The sequence below is a fragment of the Ascaphus truei genome, chromosome 3 (genome assembly GCF_040206685.1).
Source record: "Ascaphus truei isolate aAscTru1 chromosome 3, aAscTru1.hap1, whole genome shotgun sequence".
NCBI classification, from domain to species: domain Eukaryota; kingdom Metazoa; phylum Chordata; class Amphibia; order Anura; family Ascaphidae; genus Ascaphus; species Ascaphus truei.
This window is the reverse complement of record NC_134485.1, coordinates 20,800,174-20,825,634: the sequence shown is the minus strand read 5'-3', so window position 1 is coordinate 20,825,634 and position 25,461 is coordinate 20,800,174. Positions and strand designations below refer to the sequence as shown.

General features: G+C 46.1%; 1 long non-coding RNA gene across 2 annotated transcripts; it reads left to right on the top strand.

The window, feature by feature from the left end:
* The first annotated feature begins 17,472 nt into the window (after window positions 1-17,472).
* On the top strand, window positions 17,473-24,912 carry LOC142490881 (uncharacterized). 2 transcript variants are annotated; one of them, XR_012800126.1, is made up of 5 exons: window positions 17,473-17,855; window positions 19,927-20,004; window positions 21,257-21,408; window positions 21,910-22,067; window positions 24,631-24,912. It is a non-coding gene; the product is annotated as an uncharacterized LOC142490881 (long non-coding RNA). The 2 variants fall into 2 exon arrangements; XR_012800127.1 differs by having other exon boundaries at window positions 17,473-17,931.
* Window positions 24,913-25,461: the final 549 nt, after the last annotated feature.

The window sequence follows — 25,461 nt, the reverse complement described above, 5'->3', positions numbered from 1 at the left end:
TTTTGGGGCTTAATCCATTTTTTATTCTCTCCTTTTCTTTGTGTGTACATATACTGTATATATATATATATATATAAATATATATTTATATATACCACGACTATTAAGGTTATGGTGGGTAAAAAAAGTGACTAAAACCCTCCACAGTAAAGCATAAAGCAACTGTAAATATTCCTGTATATTCATTTGCATGTCTTAGACAGGTCTGCAACCCTGTCTTTCACCACCATCACCCAGCAAACAGCACTTCCACTGCAGCAAGGGATTCTGGGAAATGACATGCAAATGAGCACACAGTGCCACCTTTTATCTCATGCTCACATTACATGAGCAACCCTTAGTCAATGCATGCTGCTTTAAACACAGCTTTTAAGCAAGGACTTGGGAGATGCAAAGTCAGTTAACCCACTCACAGCTTAAAAGCTGTGTTTAAAGCAGCATGCATTGACTAAGGGTTGCTCATGTAATGTGAGCATGAAATAAAAGGTGGCACTGTGTGCTCATTTGCATGTCATTTCCCAGAATCCCTTGCTGCAGTGGAAGTGCTGTTTGCTGGGTGATGGTGGTGAAAGACAGGGTTGCAGACTAGTCTAAGACATGCAAATGAATATACAGGAATATTTACAGTCATATATATATATATATATATATATATATATATATATATATATATATATATATTTATCTCAAAAACAAAACAGAAAGAAGCGCAAGTTCCGTAGAGTAATTAGTAATGATAAAAATTTATTAAATAACCAGAGTAGTCATATAGACCAATGTGTAATAGGTGTGATAATAAAAACACTAAAAAAGCAATCAAATAAGAATTAAAAGGTGTGCAATACGCAGCATAACATAGGTGACGTGCAATAGGAGTAATTGAACGAGGTAACCAGAAAGATTAAAAGAGGAGGGTGAACAATGTAATAGGTGAGGAATTGGTAGCAGTTCGTATGGCTGCTAACAGCCCAGTGGATTTCAAAAGTCACCGACTGGAGAATTTCCCTTCTGAAATGGAATATCGGTGAACTATTGACAGACCTGATGTGGCACGGATCTTCACTCCTCACGTGCGGTCCGGTTCCACTATGGGGCGATGATATTTCCTGAGCTGGAAAGAAAACCAGTTCCCTCCTGTGTAGGGTGACCAGATTTTGAAAATGAAAAACCGGGACACATTTTTTTTTTTTTTACAAACAATTTATTTATTGTAGTACACTTATACTTTACTACCATTAGTCCTTGTTACATGTGTGTGTGTGTGTTGTGTGTGTGGGTGTGTGTGTGTCGGATGACCTCACTAATCGAACAAAAAAAAAACAGATGTGAATGATTCTGAACCCATTTACCAGTGTCAGGATGCCCCCCTCTTCACAATTTCTAAAGCAGCAATCCCGCCTGGGATCTTACCTGATCCGCAGTCCCTCAAGGTACTATACTGGAGGTGTTCCCTACTTGTCTTCCGATGTCTCCCGCGTGAAACTTGAGTCAGATCTGGAAGAAAGCAGGGTAGGTTACTTCAGTGTAGGTATACGGCAGTTAAGAAAAGACATAGAGGGTGAGGGAGACAGGGAGGGAGAGAGAGGGAGACAGGGAGGGAGAGAGAGGGAGACAGGGAGGGAGACAGGGAGGGAGAGAGAGGGAGACAGAGAGAGAGAGACAGGGAGGGAGGGAGAGACAAGGAGGGAGGGAGAGACAAGGAGGGAGGGAGAGAGGGAGACAGGGAGGGATGGAGAGAGAGGGAGGGAGGGAGAGAGAGAGAGGTAGGGAGGGAGACAGGGAGGGAGAGAGATGAAGACGGGGAGAGAGAGACAGGGGGAGAGAGAGACAGGGGGAGGGAGTCGGGGGAGAGAGAGAGAGACAGGGGGAGAGAGAGACAGAGAGACGGGGAGAGAGATAGAGACAGGGAGATGGGGGGAGAGAGAGAGACAGGGAGAGAGAGACAGGGGGAGAGAGAGAGTGAGACAGGGAGAGAGAGAGAGAGGGAGACGGGGAGAGAGAGAGACGGGAGAGAGAGGGAGACAGGGGGAGAGACAGAGGGAGACATGGGGAGAGACAGAGGGAGACAGGGGGAGAGAGAGGGAGACAGTAAGACAGGGGAGAGAGAGAGGGAGACAGGGAGGGAGGGAGGGAGAGAGAGGGAGACAGGGAGGGAGAGAGAGGGAGACAGGGAGGGAGAGAGAGGGAGACAGGGAGTGAGACGGGGGAGAGAGGGAGATGGGGAGAGAGACAGGGAGACGGAGACAGTGGGAGAGAGAGGGAGACAGGGGGAGAGAGAGAGAGACAGGGGAGAGAGAGAGAGACAGGGGGAGAGAGAGGGAGACAGGGAGAGAGAGAGAGACAGGGGGAGAGAGAGGGAGACAGGGGGAGAGAGAGACGGAGACGGGGAGTGGGAGAGGGAGACAGGGGGAGAGAGAGGGAGACAGGGAGGGAGAGAGGGAGACAGAGAAAGAGAGAGACAGGGAGGGAGAGAGAGAGGGAGACAGGGAGGGAGAGAAAGGGAGACAGGGAGGGAGAGAAAGGGAGACAGGGAGGGAGAGAGAGGGAGACAGGGAGGGAGAGAGGGAGACGGGGGGAGAGAGAGAGGGAGACAGGGGGAGAAAGAGAGGGAGACAGGGGGAGAGAGAGAGGGAGATGGGGAGAGAGAGAGGGAGACGGGGAGAGAGAGAGCGAGACGGGGAGAGAGAGGGGGGAGAGAGACAGGGGGAGAGAGACGGAGAGAGAGGGAGACAGGGAGGGAGACAGGGAGGGAGAGAGAGGGAGACAGGGAGGGAGAGAGGGAGACAGGGAGGGAGGGAGAGAGAGACAGGGAGGGAGGGAGAGAGAGAGGGAGACAGGGAGGGAGGGAGATGGAGACGGAGGGAGAGAGACGGAGACAGGGAGGGAGAGAGATGGAGACAGGGAGGGAGAGAGACGGAGACAGGGAGGGAGAGAGATGGAGAGAGGGAGACAGAGAGACAGAGAGGGGAGACAGGGAGGGTGAGGGAGACACCCACCCACTGATACACATACCCACTGATACACACTGATACACACACCCACACCCACTGACACACATCCACCCACTGACACACACACACTGATACCCACACACACACACCCACCCACTGACACACACACACTGACACACACACACACACACACACACACACACACTGATACCCACACCCACTGATACCCACACCCTCTGATACCCACACCCACTGATACCCACACCCACTGATACCCACACCCACTGATACCCACACCCACTGATACCCACACCCACTCACTGACACACCCACTGATACACACTCACACCCACTGATACACACACACACCCACTGATACACCCACCCACTGATACACACACACACACCCACACACACCCACTGATACCCACACCCACTGATACCCACACCCACCCACTGACACACGCACACCCACTGATACACACTGATACACACACACACACACACACACACACACACACTGATATATACACACACACACACTGACACACAAACACACCCACTGACACCCACCCACTGACACACACACACACACACACACACACACTGATACCCACACCCACTGAAACCCACACCCACTGATACCCACACTCACTGATACCCACACCCACCCACTGACACACCCACTGATACACCCACACCCACTGATAGACACACACACACCCACTGATATACACACACACACTGATACACACACACCCACTGATACACACACACCCACTGATACACACACCTACTGATACCCACACACACCCACTGATACCCACACACACCCACTGATACACACACACCCACACACACCCACTGATACCCACACCCACTGATACCCACACCCACCCACTGACACCCACCCACCCACTGACACACACTGAAACACACACACACACACACACACACACTGATACACACACACCCACTGATACACACACACACACCCACCCACTGATACCCACACCCACTGATACCCACACCCACTGATACCCACACCAACTGATACCCACACCCACCCACTGACACCCACCCACTGACACACACTGATACACACACACACATACCCACTGATACACACACCCACCCACTGATACACACACACACACACACACACATACACACACACACACACTGACACACACACACCCACTGATAAACACCCACACCCACTGATGCACACACACACACACACACACACACAGATACACACAAACAGATACACCCCGCCTCTCCCTGCACCGCCCGCCAGCCCCTGCACCGTCTGCGACCGCACAGCCACCACTGCCCATCCCCGGGCCCATCTCCTGGGGGGCAAAGGTGGGAGCGCCGGGGGGCAAAGGTGGGAGCACCGGGGGGCAAAGGTGGGAGCGCCGGGGGGCAAAGGTACGAGCGCTGGGGGGCAAATGTACTAGCGCCGGGGAGCAAAGTTGCGAGCGCCGGGGGGCAAAGGTGCGAGCACCGGGGGGCAAAGGTGCGAGCGCCGGGGGGCAAAGGTGCGAGCGCCGGGGGGCAAAGGTGCGAGCGCCGTGGGGCAAAGGCAGGCGCACCCCCGCTACCACCTCCTATTACCCCCCCTTGGCTGGGACCCGGGATAGAAGGGGGACACTCAACACGCACAGAGGAGCCGGGAGCGGGAAGGCAGGCACAGTCACGTGTGCTCTGCACAAAGCGGAAGCCCCGCCCCCGGCTTCCTCTGAAATGCCTGCGACCAATCCCCTGCGGGCCGGCCAGCATTCTAAGTCCTGCCCCCGGCATCATAATTCATCCAATCCCATGCGGGCCGGCCGGCATTCTAAGTCCCGCCCCCGGCATTCTCCTTCATTCAGTCCCCCCGGCAGCATTCACACACACATTGTACATAGACAATACTTACCGGCCGCTGCATTCTCCTCACCGCCGCTGCCCCGCAATACCGGGACCAGAGATAAAAAAACGGGACAAAACCGGGACGGACTTAAAACCGAGACAGGACACAAAAAAACAGGACTGTCCCGGCAAAACCGGGACGAATGGTCACCCTACTCCTGTGGCATACAAAGATTGATTGCGTGCCAAAACCTCATGTAGAGGCAAAAACTTTCTGCTTGTCAAGCCTCACTTTGACACTGAGTGTAAATGTCCAGCAGGTGCCTCTGTATCCAATTGCAAAGCAAAGCGGTGATCCGTTCCTGGAGCTCCTCACAGAGTATAATCGCCTCCCTGTGTAGCTGCGCACTGCGTGTCAACGTTCCAACGCGTTTCATCACTAGATGTGACTTTCTCAAGGATCCTTGAGATCCTTATATGACTACTCTGGTTATTCAATACATTTTTATCATTACTAATTACTCTACGGAACTGGCGCTTCTTTCTGTTTTGTTTTTGTTATTATTGTGGTCAGTCTTGACCATATAGAAGCTGCCTCTTCCGTATAGACTGTCCCTATGCTGAAATCAGTCATTCATCCCCGTATCAATCACTAATTATAATTATTATATTCGTAGTTTTTATTATTCACATTAGTACATATATTTTTTATCCACAACTTCTAGCACATTATTGTATATCACTTACTAGCGCTACTATTTGTTTCTGTGTATATATATATATATATATATATATATATATATATATATATATATATATATATATCAAATAAAGACGAAAAATAATGAAGCAGCGCCTCTAATATATCTTAAACAAAGCTGAAGAAGAATGAACCTGTAGATACACCCAATGGGGTGATAGGAAAAAAGCTAATTAAAAAATGAACCCAATTTTCCAAAGATATAAATGTGATAGCAATCAACAACAATTACGATATAACATAATACTAATAAAAACTGGTTGTGATGCCACAATATGTAAACTTGTTACTAAAATTGTAACTAAAAAACCTTATTTTAAAAGTCCTTTGAAAAAACACAGTCCTGTTCCAAAAGTAATGTCTCCAGGTGTTTTGCAGCCTGTTTCAAGGGTTCACTACTCCCTTATTATACCTATGAAAAGAGAAAAAAAAAAAAGAAAACAGGCGCACACCTAGTGCATTAACATAATAACAAGTGTTTATAGAACATTAAAATCAACAAATGCCCACTCACAAAAGTACTGATTAAAATAGCAGATATGAGATTGCCTCTCATGTGCCAGAAGTGCCGTCCGATCAGGGTAATGGCGTCCGCTCGCGTCTCTCATCCATGCAGTCAAATACCGGAAGTGACGTCTCTCCAGATCGGCGCTTCAACACAGGAAGTCCCTCCGGGAACCAGCAACAGCCACACCAGGTTCTCAGTGCCAGCAATACAACACGGGGGAGCAGGAACCAAAGTTCTTACACCAACAGCAACAGAAGGTTATGGGCAAGTGACGGCTTCTCTCAAACCACGCCCTACGTGTTTCGTCGTCGATGATGACTTCATCAGGGGTTCATATATATATATACAGTACATACACACCCCAGATCATATTGCGCTTTGATTTTTTTTTATGTCTATTGGAGGGACTTGGAAAACCCTTTGAAGTAGCTGTATTGGGTTATATTTTACATTGTTATTTCACTGTTGCATCACTATGTATTTTTAACCAGCAGTTCTTAACACTATTTTTACTGTAGTCTTTAGTAATTTTACTTGATATTGGGATTTTATGATCTCTATTGATCATCAGAGCTTGTTTGCGCTCATCTGTCACTTTTTATTATTTACATATACCAAGTACAGAACATCACCTATTATGTAGCGTGTCCCTAATTGGGACAGTTTGTCAGGCTTGCTTGGGAAATGTTGGCTGATATGCATTAATGATATGGTAGAATCCTCAAAGGAGGGGTATGGAGCACAGCAGGCAGGAAATTAATGGGGATACGGCACACCCAAAAATTAATAAAAACAATTTATTGGGTAACGGACAAGAGAAACATCAAAAATAGGGTACTGTGTAAGGACCAACTCTGACACGTTTCGGGTGCAAGTGTCCTTTGTCAAAGAGTACTCTAATCCTTTGAGGATTCTACCATTGTCTACATTTCTTTGTTGGATGCACGCCTGTGGAGCCATTACTTCATCAAACTGTGAGTTATCTAATGGAGGTTTCGTTTGGTGCTATTTACATCATTGTGGCCATTTTACTCTGAGTAGCTTCTCATACAAGTGTGGTGGTTAAAAGGATTGAATTGCTTTATGATCTGTTTCTTTCCCTATTACACCATAAATCCCACTTAGAGATTTATGCCTTGCTATATGGCTACAACAGGTCTACATTAATACACACACTGCACATATAACATAGAGACTCCTAGTGACTATAAAAACTATTTATTAAATAAAAAGAACTATGCCATAAAATGGTTTGGACAAATGAGAACACCGCTGGTCATCCAGATGTGAAAAATCAGAGCCCTACTTACAAGCAGCAAGGCAAATACAGGCAATGCAACAAAGAGTCTTCCGGCTGCTGCTGATGTCTTTGCAGAGATGTGATTCCTGCTGCACCGTGACTCTTTTGCTGACTCTCCCTCCAGGGGTTAACAGGAACAGTGGCAGTGTTGGAGGCCTGCTTGTGGGGCTCACAGCTCTCCTCCACGTGAGGCTGCTCTCCTCACTTCCTCCTCCGGTTACACAGGCTGTCTCAGCGTGCCTGCACGCGAGTGTGCACGTGCCCTTAAAGGGACAGTACAAGCATCCTGTATGCCAAGAACTAGCGGCTGCAATGGGGCTCAAATGTGACCAAGTGTCCCAAAAAGTCCAATACCAAGCTCAAAGTGACTGTGTCACCTGCCCTATGCGTTTCGTGGATGTTACTCCACTTCCTCAGGGGCTACCAGTAGCCCCTGAGGAAGTGGAGTAACATCCACGAAATGCATAGGGCAGGTGACACAGTCACTTTGAGCTTGGTATTGGACTTTTTGGGACACTTGGTCACATTTGAGCCCCATTGCAGCCGCTAGTTCTTGGCATACAGGACGCTTGTACTGTCCCTTTAAGGGCACGTGCACACTCGCGTGCAGGCACGCTGAGACAGCCTGTGTAACCGGAGGAGGAAGTGAGGAGAGCAGCCTCATGTGGAGGAGAGCTGTGAGCCCCACAAGCAGGCCTCCAACACTGCCACTGTTCCTGTTAACCCCTGGAGGGAGAGTCAGCACGAGAGTCACGGTGCAGCAGGAATCACATCTCTGCAAAGACATCAGCAGCAGCCGGAAGACTCTTTGTTGCATTGCCTGTATTTGCCTTGCTGCTTGTAAGTAGGGCTCTGATTTTTCACATCTGGATGACCAGCGGTGTTCTCATTTGTCCAAACCATTTTATGGCATAGTTCTTTTTATTTAATAAATAGTTTTTATAGTCACTAGGAGTCTCTATGTTATATGTGCAGTGTGTGTATTAGTGTAGACCTGTTTTAACCCTACAGTGTTGCACTATGATCTGTGTCTGTTTGTGTTTTTTCCCCTATATGGCCTGTCAAGCAAGTGTGCTGATCCCCTGAGGAGTACAGGATTATCCAATGAACTTTTGGCGCCAGGTTTTTCTTTGTTTTCACTTTCACTTTCTCTGTCAGTACTGACAGTATTACTAGGCAGCCTTTATCTACTATATATTTCTGAAAGCACTGTATGTCTGCGTCCCTAGCGGCAATCTCATTGGTCCCTTGGCCCGCCCGCCCCCGCACACCTCTCATTGGGCTCACACACTCACACCACCCCCTTGGCCAACCCCCCACACCTCTCATTGGGCTCACACACTCACACCACCCCCTTGGCCCGCCCCCCACACCTCTCATTGGCCTGAGGCGGAGTGACGGGCCAAAGGTCCAAAAAAAAAAAAAAAACACACACACACATATATATCTCTGTCCTCTCCCCCCCCCATCACACTCACCTCCCCCCCCTCCCCGGTGCTCACCTCCCTCCCGCTCCACTCCCTCCCCGGCGGGGGGACACGCGCCCACCTAAGACGCGCCCGGAAGCCGCTCCACTCCCGCACTCACCTCCCTCCCGCTCTTACCTCCCGCACTCACCTCCCGCTCCACTCCCTCTACACTCCACTCCCTCCCGCTACACACCACTCCCTCCCGCTCCACTCCTGCACTCACCTCCCTTCCACTCACCTCCCTCCCGCTACACACCACTCCCTCCCGCTACACACCACTCCCTCCCGCTCCATTCCCTCCCCGGCGGGGGAACAAGCAGCCTGCCACGCGGCGCCTAAGATGGCGGACCCCCTTCCTCCCTCGCGCTCCATTCCCTCCCGCTCCACTCCCTCCCCCGCTCCACTCACGTCCCTCCCGCTCCACTCACCTCCCTCCCGCTCCACTCCGTCCCCGGCGGGGGAACAGGCTGCCACGCGGCGCGTAAGATGGCGGACCCCCTTCCTCCCTCGCGGCGCCGAGTAAGAAGATGGCGGCGGCCGGAAGTACAGGTAGGTGTCGCTCCCCCACCTCCCCCCCGACCTGTGGCGCCGCACGAAACTGAGAAAGGGCGCATCACAGGTGTGTGTGTGTGTGTGTGTCACTGCCCCCCCTCCTGTCCACTGCCCCCCCCTCCTGTCTACTGCCCCCCCCCTCCTGTCCACAGCCCCCCCCCCCTCCTGTCCACAGCCCCCCCTCCTGTCCACAGCCCCCCCCTCCTGTCCACAGCCCCCCTCCTGTCCACAGCCCACCCCTCCTGTCCACTGCCCCCCCCCCTCCTGTCCACTGCCCCCCCCTCCTGTCCACAGCCCCCCTCCTGTCCACAGCCCACCCCTCCTGTCCACTGCCCCCCCCCCTCCTGTCCACTGCCCCCCCCTCTCCTGTCCACTGCCCCCCCTCTCCTGTCCACTGCCCCCCCCTCTCCTGTCCACTGCCCCCCCCTCTCCTGTCCACTGCCCCCCCCCTCTCCTGTCCACTGCCCCCCTCTCCTGTCCACTGCCCCCCCCTCTCCTGTCCACTGCCCCCCCTCCTGTCCACTGCCCCCCTCCTGTCCACTGCCCCCCCCTCCTGTCCACTGTCCTCCCTCCTGTCCACTGTCCCCCCCTGTCCACTGCCCCCCCCTGTCCACTGCCCCCCCTCCTGTCCACTGCCCCCCCTCCTGTCCACTGCCCCCCCCTCCTGTCCTCTCCACTGCCCCCCCCTCCTGTCCACCCCCCACCTCCTGTCCACTGCCCCCCCCTCCTGTCCTCTCCACTGCCCCCCCCTCCTGTCCACCCCCCCCCCTCCTGTCCACTGCCCCCCCCCTCCTGTCCACTGCCCCCCCCTCCTGTCCACTGCCCCCCCTCCTGTCCACTGCCCCCCCCCCTCCTGTCCACTGCCCCCCCCCTGTCCACTGCCCCCCCCCTCCTGTCCACTGCCCCCCCCTGTCCACTGCCCCCCCCCTCCTGTCCACTGCCCCCCCCTCCTGTCCACTGCCCCCCCTCCTGTCCACTGCCCCCCCCTCCTGTCCACTGCCCCCCCCTCCTGTCCACTGCCCCCCCCCTGTCCACTGCCCCCCCCCTGTCCACTGCCCCCCCCTCCTGTCCACTGCCCCCCCCCTGTCCACTGCCCCCCCCTCCTGTCCACTGCCCCCCCCTCCTGTCCACTGCCCCCCTCCTGTCCACTGCCCCCCCTCCTGTCCACTGCCCCCCCCTCCTGTCCACTGCCCCCCCCCCTCCTGTCCACTGCCCCCCCCCTCCTGTCCACTGCCCCCCCCCCTCCTGTCCCACTGCCCCCCCCCCTCCTGTCCACTGCCCCCCCCCCTCCTGTCCACATCCCCCCCCCTTCCCACCCCCCCCCCTTCCCACCGCCTCCCCCCCCCTTCCCACCGCCTCCCCCCCTTCCCACCGCCTCCCCCCCCCCTTCCCACCGCCTCCCCCCCCCCTTCCACCGCCTCCCCCCCCCCTCCCCCCCTTCCCACCGCCTCCCCCCCCTTCCCACCGCCTCCCCCCCCCTTCCCACCGCCTCCCCCCCCCCTCCCACCGCCTCCCCCCCCCTTCCCACCGCCTCCCCCCCCCCTTCCCACCGCCTCCCCCACCCTTCCCACCGCCTCCCCCCCCCTCCCACCACCTCCCCCCCCCTTCCCACGCGCCACCCCGCCGCCTCACACCCTAGCAGGACACCCACTCGCAGACAGCACTCACAACCCACGCGCCACCCGCCGCCTCACACCCTAGCAGGACCCACACTCAGACAGCACTCACAACCCACGTACCACCCGCCGCCTCACACCCTAGCAGGACCCCCACTCGCAGACAGCACTCACAACCCACGCGCCACCTGCCGCCTCACACCCTAGCAGGACACACGCCTCACATTTTTACATCACTTATGGCACCAAAATATACATTGTACTGTGGTGTGGTTGCAATAAACCATTTTTATACAACATCGTATTACATTTTCTTCCATCTTTCTTTTCAATATTATTATCCAACCTTTACAACAAACAGTCACCTATTGTTCCACGATTTATAAATAATACTACCTATTACGCATTTACATCCCGGGCAACGCCGGGTCTCTCAGCTAGTATATATATATTTTGCAATTGTCACACTGGTGTTTTAGTCTTTAGCGCTTGTGCACATTTTTTCTTTTTCACATTTTTGCTATATGGCTACTACTATTATATGAGTCATCTGTTGGCAATCGATGCTTAACTAGGTTGAATAAGGATCTGAATAGATACCCCATTGATTTTTACTGAATGGCTCACACTAAAGGACATTACCCCTTAGGCCTCAGATAGCTGCTGTCACTAGTGGAGTGTTGCAGGGACTGCCATACTATACGGAACATCCCTTACTTGAGAGACTGCAGTGTTCAGAGACTTTGTGTAAGACCCTCCGGCTGGAGCTCACACTGCGTGCACAGGCATGGACCCTAAGGTGTGAGGGGATTGGTGTCGGAGGCCCCGCTGCGTGGGACCTGACTGTTCCTTGATCCCAAAAGTGGTATGTTGTCTTCCAGGTAAGGGGAGTGCTAGTAGATCAGATGATGACAATAAGAAATAGAAAAAATATATAATAATGGTGTAGCCAATAGAGGAAAGGAATCTATCTTGAGATTGGTGCAATGGTGTCACTCACAAATTCCTTCTGGAAAATATGGCGTATCAGAGATCCACCTCTCTCTGATGGGAGCACTATGATGAGCCCTCTTATGTGTGTGTCTATGGAACCGCTTCCAATATGGAGTAAATCCTCCCCAAAAACGTAGAAAGAAATCACAAATGGTGTTGTATAGTAAAGAAATGAGTGTATTGCACAGATAACAAAATAGTTCTATTTCACTCACATTTCAACATAAACAAAGTTCATGGGAGAGAACCGCTGGCTGCTGTAGGATCTGCCGGTCTGTCTGCTACCCCCTCCGCATCCGCCTGTCACTACCTGTGACGACTCAAGTCAGGGCGGAAGTAGTCCCTCTGCTCACTCGGCTGCCAGTCTGCAATCTCCGGTACTCTGGTTCTTCCAGTAACTGATTATAAACTGCAGTTTCTAATCAGTTACTGGGAGTACTGGATTACCGGAGATTGCAGACTGGCAGCCGAGTGAGCAGGGTGACTACTTCTGCCCTGAATTGAGTCGTCACAGGAAGTGATGTCATAAGAAACTGCAGTTTATAATTAGTTACTCAACACAACGCGCATGCGCAGAAAATGTACTAGCTTCTAGACGGCATAGTCTAACTGCTCATAAACTTATTGTGCGGAAAAGTGACATCACCTGCTGTACAGAGACACAGCGGCCATCATTAATAATATAATGCATGTGCAGGACACTTCACTCACTCAGTAACACTGCATGAAATATGCTACTCTGCACCATGCATTTGAAGTTCCAATAACGTTGGCTACATCTGTACTGTATCTTCTTTGGTGAGTTTGTCTCTTTTGATCCGGCTTCAGCATTGTGACTGTATTTTCCCATCAAAGCAGCTGGCACCAAGGTGGTATCAATGGTCTTCACATTTCTTCCCAATCTAATAAGGGTCCAAAGAATAGCCAACTACTGTAGCAGTTAATATTGAAGTATGCGATACGATGTTAGGAAATCTGACTCAGACATCAATATCAGAGGCCACAAACCTCCCTAAAAGAAATGTACATTTGCTGCTCTGATAGAGAGAAATATAGACACAGGATACAGGTGGTAGGATGATTTTTTAAATGTATGTATTGTGGTACTTGATACGTATATTGGCGTGAAAGCGATCAATAGAGAGCGTGGAAGATCTGGATGTCAAATTCCCATATGAACATACAAAACCTTCTTGTCCACAACAAGATCCTCTTACCAAGCTGCTTTACTTGAGCTTGCTTTCAGAGGATTATGGGGTTAAATACCAGAATAAAGAAAATAACTTATGCTTGCAAAACAGCTAATGCGAGCTACCCTCTACCAAGACCCTGAGAGATAAGGGCTATGCAGATTGAGTCAGGGTGTTCTCATACAGTATGGCCCCAGCCAGAGGCAGGAACTGAGAGGCGCAGAAAAACAAATCTTATCAAAAAAAGCTTAATTTAATCATTTGTAGCATATTCACAAGAAGGCACCTAACTGTGCACACCAGTGACAGGAAAGACAATTGCTACAGTATAATAATCTTTATAGTGTATGCATTTGATTATACAATTAAATCATACTTTAGATTTTAACCATCAACACATTTCCAAAATAACATCAGTGATGGAGCTGAGCTTTCAAGTGTGTGAACATTCATTGCTTTCCTGACGCACCAGATTGGTATGTAGGTGTGATTGATTTTAGGAGCGCTGTGTGAGCTTAACTGTTTGGCAGAGGTGCAGTTCAGGTAAAGGGCAGCTGGATTAAATGTGGAAGTACAAACAAATAGGAAAGTGGTTGAAAGTCCACTCCAAATGGAATGGAAAGATTCAAAAGAGGGAAATTAGTGACCAAAAAAAAGTGTTTATTGATTGATTAAAAAACATAAAGAGTAGTACTGAGACTGACACTCTAACGCGTTTCACATGCAAAGTGCTTTATCAAAGAGTGATGTATCAGCATAGCATGTGTCTTGATATAGAACCTCCCTTCAAGATCAATCTGTAAAGAACCAATCATTACTCTTGGTTAAATAATGCCCAGGTGAGCACATAGGAGCATGTAGGAGGATGTGTCTCAAGATACATGCTGCGAGAAAAACTTTGTATAATTAAACACACAACATATGTATATGTAATATGATGTCATATGAAGGACATCTAACCAAGTAATGAAATTGAAGTTAAATAATCAACCCAAGATCATGATCTAAAAGAAAATATAAAGACATAAATAATTACAAAAGTAATATAATACAAAACACATAGAAAACTGCTAAAACTATTTCTATAAAAAATTCAATGAAACAGAAATAATCAACAAAGCAAAGTTTGAAAAAGTAACAGTAGATTTGCCAAGATTTGCCAAATCATGCTTTATGCTATTTATAACTCAAGATCAGTCTTTGTACTAGTGTATTTTATCATATTGATCTTTCATAGTTACATAGTAGATGAGGTTGAAAAAAGACGTATGTCCATCAAGTTCTGTATCAAAATATATATTTATAAACAAATTCATATATTCAGTGGAACATTTACATACCAATATTGTAAACATTTAATAAATGTATTTAAATTTGAATAAATTCATTTAATTAATTATATTATTATATTAATTTATCAATGATGCATTTCTAAATATGAAGTAAATATTTTAAGGAGATAACTCCTAATAATGCTCCATGAGATTATAATCTCACTTACTATCAATAAATGGAAAGAGAAAAATGTTAGAAAGATATTGTATTGTATTGTATGTCTTTATTTATATAGCGCCATTAATGTACATAGCGCGTCACAGTAGTAATACATGTGGTAATCAAATAAATAACAGATAATAGAAATAACAGATCATGGGAATAAGTGCTTCAGACATAAAAGTACCATTAAGGAAGAGGAGTCCCTGCCCCGAGGAGCTTACAGTCTAATTGGTAGGTAGGGAGAACGTACAGAGACAGTAGGAGGGTGTTCTGGTAAGTGCGTCTGCAGGGGGCCATGCTTTATGTATCATGTGTTCAGAATATCCACAGTGCTATTCATATGCTTCTTTAAGCAAGTGTGTCTTAAGGTGGGTTTTACTAGAGAACGAATTATAACAAAGATTAGAAAAATGTACCTGGATTTCAATGGGTTAAAAAATGTTTTAATTCCCATTCTATGTTAATCCCTCTCGGGTGGAGTGTATCTAATGAAAAGATCCAGTACATTTCTTTTTGATTAATAATATTTAATCTATCGCCTCCCCTGATATGTGGGGAAACATGCTCCGATCATGTAAAGCAAAAATTAGCTATACAGTACCACCTTTTTGACAATTTGAAAAATGTCTGGATACTGGATGGGAAAGATTATTTTTCTTAATTAGACGGACATGTTCAGCTATTCTTGCCTTCAATGGTCTAATTGGGTGAACCACGTATCTTTTGCCACAACCACACCAAAGTGTGTATATGACAAAACCACTGTAGTGTGACAACTCATGACATGATGTATTTTAAGATTACATTTAGGTTTTAAACTCTTCACTCTCTTCATAGGTCTGGCATGTTGACAGAGACTGCATTGACCGCAACGGTAGAAACCATTTGGAATGCCACACATGCAATTGATCTCAGATGAGGACTGGAATAAACTTGGGGAAAATGTAGAGGCGAATGTTCGTGCTTTCTTAAAAACTATTCTCGTACCCTCTTCCAAGATGGGTTTGAGATCTCCATTTAGCTTTAATGTATCCCGATGTTTATTTATTATTGTGCAAATTTGATTCGCTTATATGTTGAACTGAGTTATGAATAAAGGATTTTCACAAAACCGTTTAGACTCCTTTTTAAAGTTTTTATGACAGACTAGCTCCCTTCTATCTGTAAATTTGGCCAGAGAAAAAGGGAGAATGGTGGAGCACTACAAGAAATGTCCAAAGAAAAATAAACAGGAGAGTGCGTTTCCCATGAAAATAAATAATTATTTAATGGTCATGAGGACAAGAACAGGGCAAAAAAGCCCCACCAACGTTTCAGAACTCATTTGGACAAGAATTTGATTTCTGTAAATTTCTACGACAATCCCTGATGTAAAGGACCGTACCTTGATACTTGACAAAGCGCTATGAGAAGCGGGAAATGTTGGTGGGGCTTTTTTGCCCTGTTCTTGTCCTCATGACCATTAAATAATTATTTATTTTCATGGGAAACGCACTCTCCTGTTTATTTTTCTTTGGACATTTCTTGTAGTGCTCCACCATTCTCCCTTTTTCTCTTGCCATATCTACTGGACGGAGGCACATCTTAGGACCCCCACTGCTGGATTGCATGGACGTTGCAGCTTCAAAAGAGAGTCACTTGCTTGCTATATGTTTTCCTGGCTATGATTTCTATGACATTTTGGTATTATCTAGGGTGAGTTATATGCTTATGACTACTGGTGCTAATGTGTGTCAATTTCTCACTATGTGGTGAGTTCACTATCCAGCAGTTTACACCCAATACCTGTTGTCTTCAATCAAGTATTTATCTTGGGGGTCCTTCTACAAGTATTCTTTATTCATTCAATATCATTTTCTATTATCGGTCTTTAGCACCACGCATTTACATTCTATATCTGTAAATTTGGCCTGTTCAAAGGCTATAGATACATCATCCTGTTGATAACCTCTTTGTTTGAATCTCTCACTTAACTGTTGGGAATGTTCAAGAAAGGAATGGTCCTCAGAGCATAGTCTCCTATACCGGAGAAATTGCCTTTTCGGAATTCCGCGTACGACTGATCTCGGATGGCTACTTTTTGCGCTAAGGAATGAATTCCTGGAATGCGGCTTTCTATAAATGTCTGTTTGTATGATATTATACATAGCTATATAGAATGTCACATCCAAATAGTTAATGTGATTTACATTAGTGTCATAAGTGAAGTGTAAATTAACCTCATTATCATTTAACGTTTGAATAAAAGTGTTCAAAGTAACAGTGTCACCAGCCCAAATTAAAATCAAAAATCGTCAATAAAACGTTTGTAAAGAATAATATGATGATGATATATATTGGTGCTACCATAGATGTGAATGTGCTCCCATAGACTTATAAAAAGGTTTGTATAACAAGGGGAAAATGAGGTCCCCACTCTTTGCAGTGCCTTTTTTCTGTAAGAAAAACTGTGAGTCAAAAAGAAAATAATTGTGCGTAAGTATTGTATTGTATTGTATGTATAGCCCCCGTATCCCTCAGGGGATTTTCACATGCTGCGGCTTAGTCAATAGGGCGGCTACATTTGCAATTAAGGCCTTTTCAGTGCAAGGGAGCCTGCGCTGGCAGTTCTGAATAGTTCTGAATAGAGACAGTTAAGGCTGCAGTTACATGTTGCTAGGCAACCAGTGAAGCTGTGAGAGATGACAGTTTAGACAGCTTTTAAAAAGAGTTTGCAGTTGGCAGTAGGGAGTTGGAGCTGGGATCTGGGGGAGTTAGGGTGTGTGCAGGGAGCAGTAGCCCCTAGCACTAGGCCTAGTTACCCCAAGAGGTCCCAGATAAGTTACCATTCCCCAGTTTGTGGTTGCTTCAGGGACAGGCCCTACGTAAGGAGAACTGCCCCTTTAGCTATTTGGTTAAGTTAGAAGCCACTCAGTAGTGCGCAGCCTGATTACTGGGTCTGGGCTCAGACCCCCCAGAGTTATATAGAGACTATCTTCTTGGAGGCCCTGCAAAGCAGTGATTGCGGACGGTTGCAGACGGATCCCCGTCAAAGTACAGACGGTGCAGAGCTGCGGTGATATTATCCACGCTGGAAGTCACCCCACGCATAGGAGGACATCACGTCGGATCAGGCGGATCCACTTCAGTGCATAGCGGCACCCGTGGCTGGAGCCCGGGCAGGTATCTATAAAGAGTGCACCAACACGTCCAGGGATAGCGCTATCTCCATCACACGTGGGTGGGGTTTGGACATAAGGTACTTTGGGGAATACCTATGTTGATGTGTGCACCCAGTGCACGTCCATGTGTGTGTGTATACACATTATTCTGTGTGGTACAGGTACCGGAGTTATTATTAGTAGTTACAATAGTAAACAGTTATTAGCATACACTGTGTGCGTGTTTTATTATTGTGGTTCCTGTAAGAGGACCATCCCACTCAGGTGGGAACCCTTACAGGTGGAGGCGCTGTGTACGACGAATCAGGTAACCCCAGGCTCCCAGTGGCGGAGGTTCAGGTCTTCTGTGAGCCTATCAGGTAACGCACCACACCAGGTAACATAAGTGTAGATTTCCCCACATGGTCCCCATCTGCGATAGGGGGGGAAAAGGTGTTACATATGTCTTTATTTATATAGCGCCATTAATGTACATAGCGCTTCACAGTAGTAATACATGTGGTAATCAAATAAATAACAGATAATATAAATAACAGATCATGGGAATAAGTGCTTCAGACATAAAAATAACATTAAGGAAGAGGAGTCCCTGCTCCGAGGAGCTTACAGTCTAAGTAAAAACAATAATAGAGTGTCAGCTTTGGTACTATTTTCCGTGTTGTTTAAGATCTAATAAACACTTTTTTTTGGTCATCCCGTTTTTTCTTTTGTGTTGGCTGTGCACCGGCATTTTTATCCACCGTGGATATATCTCTCTACCTTGTTACAAGCGCATGGGAGCACGCACAGCAGAAACTTCATCCAGCGGTACCGTGACTAACACACCATCAATAAGATAGTGCTTTGAAATACAGCTCAACGCCGTTATAACACAGTCCTCGGGGGACACCCGATCCGACCGCGCTATGACCGTGATCGCGCTAATTATTTTAAAAATGGCCGCTGCACACCCAATCGGGAGGAGGGGGGAGGAGGTAGGAGGGGGTAGAAGGTGGAGTGAGGTGCTGGAAACCCTACACGGTCCCCCAGCAGCCACCGTACTTCCCCCAGCAGCCCCAGCGATCCCCCAGCAACCACCGTCCTTCCCCCAGCAGCCCCAGCGATCCCCCAGCAGCCACCGCACTTCCCCCAGCATTCCCCGCACTCCCCCGGCACTACCCCCAGCAGTCCCCGCACTTCCCCCCACACTTCCCCCAGCAGCTGCCCTACAAGATACCCCTAGCAGCAGCACAAAATCCCCCCAGCAGCAGCAGCAGCAACTACCAGAGGTAGGGGAGTAGGAGGGGGCAGGGGGGTGTGTGTGTGCTGTGTGCCTGCCTGTGTGCCTGCCTTTGTGCTGTCTGTGTGCTGTCTGTGTGCCGGTCTGTGTCTGTGTGCCTGCCTGTGTGCCTGTCTGTGTGCCTGTTTGTGTCTGTGTGCCTGTCTGTGTGCCTGCCTGTGTGCCTGCCTGTGTCTGTGTGCAGTATGCTGTGTGCAGTGTCTGTGTGCAGTGTGCAGTGTCTGTGTGCAGTGTGCTGTGTGCAGTTTGCAGTGTGCAGGGTTGAGCTGTATATGCCAGTTGAACAATGAGGGTATTTGAATCTTAAGTGCCGGGTGAGGTGGGAGCTCTAAGTCACGTTCCAGCGCGGCTTCAGGCAAACTACGTTCATTCCGACATAAAGACGACTTTTATTACCATGGTTACCACGCTTATAGGGACAGGCTATAGCAGTTATCTTGCTAATTTCTGCTGAACACATAAGAGACTTACACTACCAAGTTGACTTTAGTTTCACTGGGTTTTTCTGTTTGAGCACCGGATTCAGGGGTTACTCTTAACTCCTTCAACATACCATAATTCAAAATCAAAACACAAAATAAATAGCATAAATATTTAAAAGCAAATAACCGAAATACATTTGCCAAAAAAAACATTGCTTGTCACTGTATGTATGTATAGCTCTAAAGGGGCACACATTACAAATACATTTCCAATCAATGGGCAATAAAAAATTACAATACAAATAAAAATACAATGAAAAAACCTGTAAAATAAAAATAACATACATTCAATGTTTTTTCTTACCTTTTAGATGTCTTCACCCTCCGATTCCAGGGGTCTCAGCAAGCTCCCGAACAAATCCACGATCCAAAACAGCAACGGGCTACAGGTAAAGTCCAAAGACCTTTTCTTCTTTCTTTTCCTTAATCTGTTAATTGTAATCCATTTGGGGGTCTTCTTCTTCTTCATCTTCTTCTTCATCCATCTTCTTCTTCATCCATCTTCATCTGTAACGCCATTGTAATCCTATTGGGGGTAGGTCTTCACTCTCCAGCTTCTTGCCGTCAAAACAGGCTTTTATATGGCCTATGACGTCCCATTTAAGTGGCAAATGGTTCCCACGCCATCTGATTGGCTGGGTAACCATGTGCCTATTTTTGTTTGACTGTGACGTCATGTAAAGGGAGGGAAGCCATCCAATCAGAAAGGCTGTGCTTCGTTTTCCCTTTAACATGACGTCACCAAAGCCACATGGCCACAGTCACATGTTATTTCAGCCAATCAGATTGTTAGATGTACATCCCCAATCTGATTGGTTGTAGTAGACCATTATATTAATTATATGAGTCCTTCAGTATTTAGACTAACAATTGATATTATAAGACAAGATTTTGAGAGTATAAATAAATAAATAAAGGTAAACTACTGTAAGTGACCCTTACTTATAAGAATACAAACATTTAAGTATTTAACAACTGTATATATTTTGTCACATTGGATTTACATTAGGTATTTTTTGTCTTTTGTTGTATACATTTGGCCACGCCCAGTAGTACTCCTTTTGACACAAGTATATATCTGATAAGATGTGGTGGTGCTGGGGTTAGATCTTGCAGGGATTGTGTGTTTTATAAATAAATAATAATTTTTTTGCTGAACAGTTGTCTTTTCTCAAAAAGACTGCTTAGTAAATATGTCCGTTAATACTCAACTGAACAATCAGAACTCGGTTCCATAACCCTTTTGACTACATCGTCCGTGAAGCTTAGGTAAAATATTTTGCAATTTAATCTAAGTCTTAGGCATTGCACAGTATTCTCCACTAACTAATCTTCAGTTATTAGAACAGCACTAGCCTGAACTTGCACGCAGCTTTACAATTTTTGTTTTGTGTCAGCGAAATCATATTACACACTTAGGCAATAGTGTATAATAAAGGAATGCAATAGAGAAAAGAACCTGAAATTGAATATCAGGCATTTTTCCAATCTTGCTAAAACCTTTAGCTCTACACAGGTCTGTAAAGACAAAAACAAGACAGGATTGTGGCAGCTAGTACTGTATAACATTCCTTGCAAATACTATTAAAAAAAGGTTATGTACATAGTGTTGACATAGCATGTTGCATCCCTGTTTCCTAGGGCTTACAATCTAATGTTGGTAACCGAGGCACAGAATAATTGAGTGACTTGCCCAAGAGGAGCGGACCCTGCAATTCGAGCCGGAGAGCCCTGCTTTAGGGGCAGTGGTATTACCACTAAGTGGCAAGCCTGCAAATCTGAGTTGCTTTTAGGTACTGGCATTAGCGAGTTAAGGTAGCAAATAAAATATATTTAGAAATAGATTAGGAATATTACTTTAACCTAATAACAGTACTATACATTGTGCAAATTGTTGTGATTAGTAGACAATGACCTAGAATCATTAATTAGCATACTGTCAACTAAAATTGAGGTATTATTGCCCCAAAAATGTGTGCTGTTTTAGCAGGCAAGTCGTCAACTTGCTCCTGCTGAAAATAATGCATTTTTTACCTTGTGCATCAAAAATATCAGACGCGACCTGAGTAAATAGCGCAATTTTACTTATTTTGAGGTTAGTCATCAAATTCTGATACTTTGTGTTACAGGGCGACCGCCAAAAAGTACCACTAATTTGTATCGCCTACTCCAGGCTGACGGTCGACACTTCTTGCCTACTTGTTTGAATGCCCATTATATACTGTACATATAGCAAGATAAGCTATACCATTTTGGAATAAGTGATAAAACATGTTTAACAAACATTTCCCCAGATATTAACCCCTTGGTAGACCATGTGGCTAGTTAGTCATGGTTTTCCTTAAAAGAGAAAGAAGAAAAACAGTGGACGGTACTGTGGCTGTATTTTCTCTGCTTATACTGCACCTTCATATACCCCATGAGGCTAAGTGAAAGCTAACCATACAAAATTGTGAGTGTCCCTGTTTTTAACATTTTAAGTATTCACTGGGGAATGATGTGTGGGATATATTGGGATATAATGTAACAAATTCTCCCATTAAAACCCATAGACTTTATGCAATATCATATGTTGTGTTATCTCGGGATACAATGTTACACACTACAGATGTAGCAGCCGTGCATCCATCTGGCGGAATGGGACATTTGGTCGCAGCCATTTTGGTGCGGCCAAATGACCGCTGGCATTCGGCCGCAGACAGATCCACTGCTGCCAGTCCACCGCTGGAAACTCTGCCACCACCCGCTTCTACAATAAGGTAGGTTTTTAGTGCGTAAGAGGTTAACTTTAGGGCTCTTAGTGATTAGGGGAGGGGGTTAACTTAAGGGGTTTTAGGATAAGGGGTTAAGGTTTTTAGGGTAGGGTTAGTGTTAGTATTAAACATTAGGGGGCTTAAGGGTAAGGGTTAAGGTTAGGGACCTACCTTAGCGGTTAAGCGGCCGGCGTCGACAGGTCCCTGCAGTGAGATGAGTTGAGGCCAAGTGCCTGCGGGACACACAGGACTCGCCATCGGGAGCAGGTGCCATTGTAATGGTATTAGCCATGAGAGAAAACGGGACAGGGGTAACTCCCAACAGCACCCGCTGGTGTGCCAGATGGTGCAATAACACCAGCTACATTGGCACATCATTTACTGCATTGTTCTCCTACCCAAGGATTGTTTCCCTGTATGGACCCAACAATTATCCACAGTGTATGCTATAAATGTACTGATAATCCCATGGGACCCCAGTAACACAAACGTATTAAAAAGAAACACGAAGAACATGTACTGCTACACTACAAAAATACCAAATTATTTTTTGCCGTTTGTTCTACATTGTTAGTTTACATTTGAGGATGCAGACGAGCTGTTTCGCTACATTGCATCATCGGGCCGCCTAATGCTTGGAAAGGGGTTGCTATGGTTCTTTTTGCCCTGCATGTTTTAGTTACAGTAATGTGGATAGTTGGCTCCAAGTTGGGAGGATACAGTAGATAGATTGTTCTACTCCTGCTTATTGTACAAGAATAAATGTGAGCTATAAACTACCAAAATATTTTTGGGAAATCCCGGGGAACGGAATTGGACTGTTCTGCCCATCTTTAATGAGGAATACATTTCCTGAATGTTGGAGCTTAGACTCTTGGCGTATTTTAAGTGGGAGAATTATTGTATTGGTTTTGCTATAAGAGAGCGACTTGTAACATAGTCGCCATTATGGCTGGTGAAAGGATCAAAGCGATTTGAGACATTCCTGCTTGCTTTTATGTCTCCTCATGTCTGACTGTTAAATAAAATGTACGGTTTACCGTTTTTGCTATAATGCTGTGGACTATTTTTATTTTTAAGGCATTGCTACCTTGGGATTTTGCTGTATACATCACAATATACTTTGTGTCAGTCAGTTATATATATTTTGAATTTTTTTTAAAATAAAATACTCAATTGTTACATTGCAAGTCTATTGAACCTCACTGTGTTTTCACCAATTGACTTACAGTTTATACTAATCTTGCTAAGTACTGAATTGTTACCTCGTTACCTTGTAATGTATTACTGTAGTGCCAACGATTATTCTAAAAAAAACCTGGGGCAATCTCCAAAAATACCCAGGTACATGCTGGGTACATGCTGGGTACATGCTGGGTACATGCTGGGTACATGCTGGGTACATGCTGCAACATTTCACACATTTCTGCGGACAGACTAATGGCCCATCGGATTAACAGCGGGGGTCCCTGGCAGTCCCATTCAAACTGAATGGGACTGCCAGGAACCCCTGCTGTGTTAATCCGATAGGCCATTAGCCTCTGCAGAAATGTCACTGAAATGTACCCAGCATGTACCCAGCATGTACACTGGCTGGTTTCTGGCAAATTTAAGGCGAGTTTTAGAATACTCGTTGGCTCGTCTGTGCATTGATACTGTATGCTAATAGTTTACAAATCCCAGTATACCGTACTAGCCACATACCCCTGATGAAGCAGTGTGATCATCAACAAAACGCTTAGAGACGATTGTGTTAAAAAAAATAAAACTAATGATGTAATTTACAATTATATCTATGATGAAGTAAGTTCCTTTTATTTGTATATATCCTTGTGACATAAGACACTGGACATAGATTTCTTGGCAGTTTGTAATCTTTATTCTTCTAGATGCAAAATAACAAAAACAAATAAACGTCAGATAAATTGGTTATAGGCATACAAGCTATGAGAATGTATATGTATTTGTTTCTGGATGGTAAATAGTTAATTCTTTCATACGCTCTGACGCATGCACTCTAAAAAGAGATTAATTCCTGTATAGTCATTTCCTTATCTACAGAGTTAGCCTACGCATGGCTTGTTAGTATGCATCAATAATAACATATTCCCCTCCTTGGAAAAGTCTGGGCACGAAGCCTATAACCTTGATGGGTTTCATTTTGTACCCAAAATGTACTATAAACAATTCACTTGTTCTAACTTTCCTACAAATCAGTTGTTTTTCTTACACTTCACAATCTTTCCCACACTATGAACCTAGCATTACCAAACAAAATGGATTATCACAGAGAAGATGGATTTTGATTGATATTCTGAATCACAGAAATCCATTTGCCGATTGGCAGCAATTGGAGTGATGAGGAGCAGGGCGTGGTCCTGGAGGAGAAGCCTGTGGCATCACCTGCAGTCAGACAGATTGAACTTCAGCTGTTACAGCTTCATTTACTATTTGCTTCTTTTGTCCACCAATATTTTCGGGCCTGCTCATTTTGTGAGCAGTTCTTGCTCACTGTTACTTTTCTCTTAAATTAAATGCATTACTACTGTACACTATATTTGGCTTTGCCCTCTTTCCTCACGGTTTTTGCATTTTCTAACGATCGGCAACACACTGATAAGTTGGATATATTGTAATTGTAACATTTAGTACAATAATAGTTACAGAATTCTGGTCATATACACTCAAAGATCCATATTAATAAACAAAGGATAATGTAATTGACCTCGTTAAAATAAGAGACTGATATGATTCAAAGGGAACAAATCTATTATCTTATATCTAAATGACAAAAGGTTTATCAATATGGAAATGCTAGATATCAAATGCACTGCATGACTTTTAGTGCCAATTAGGATATTTTACCACAACTGACTCCTACTTTACATATTTTTTCTATGTGGTATGGAAAGATCACTGTTTCACTTCTAATGTTTATTTATTCGTCCTCTTAATGTGGTCAAAAATGCCTTAACCATCATACAGTATGGAGTGAAGACGTTGATAACAAGCTTGTATCATGGTTTGCAACATACTATCTTGCAATCAAGAGGAGGATGACAAACATACAGCAACTAAAATGATGTTACAGAT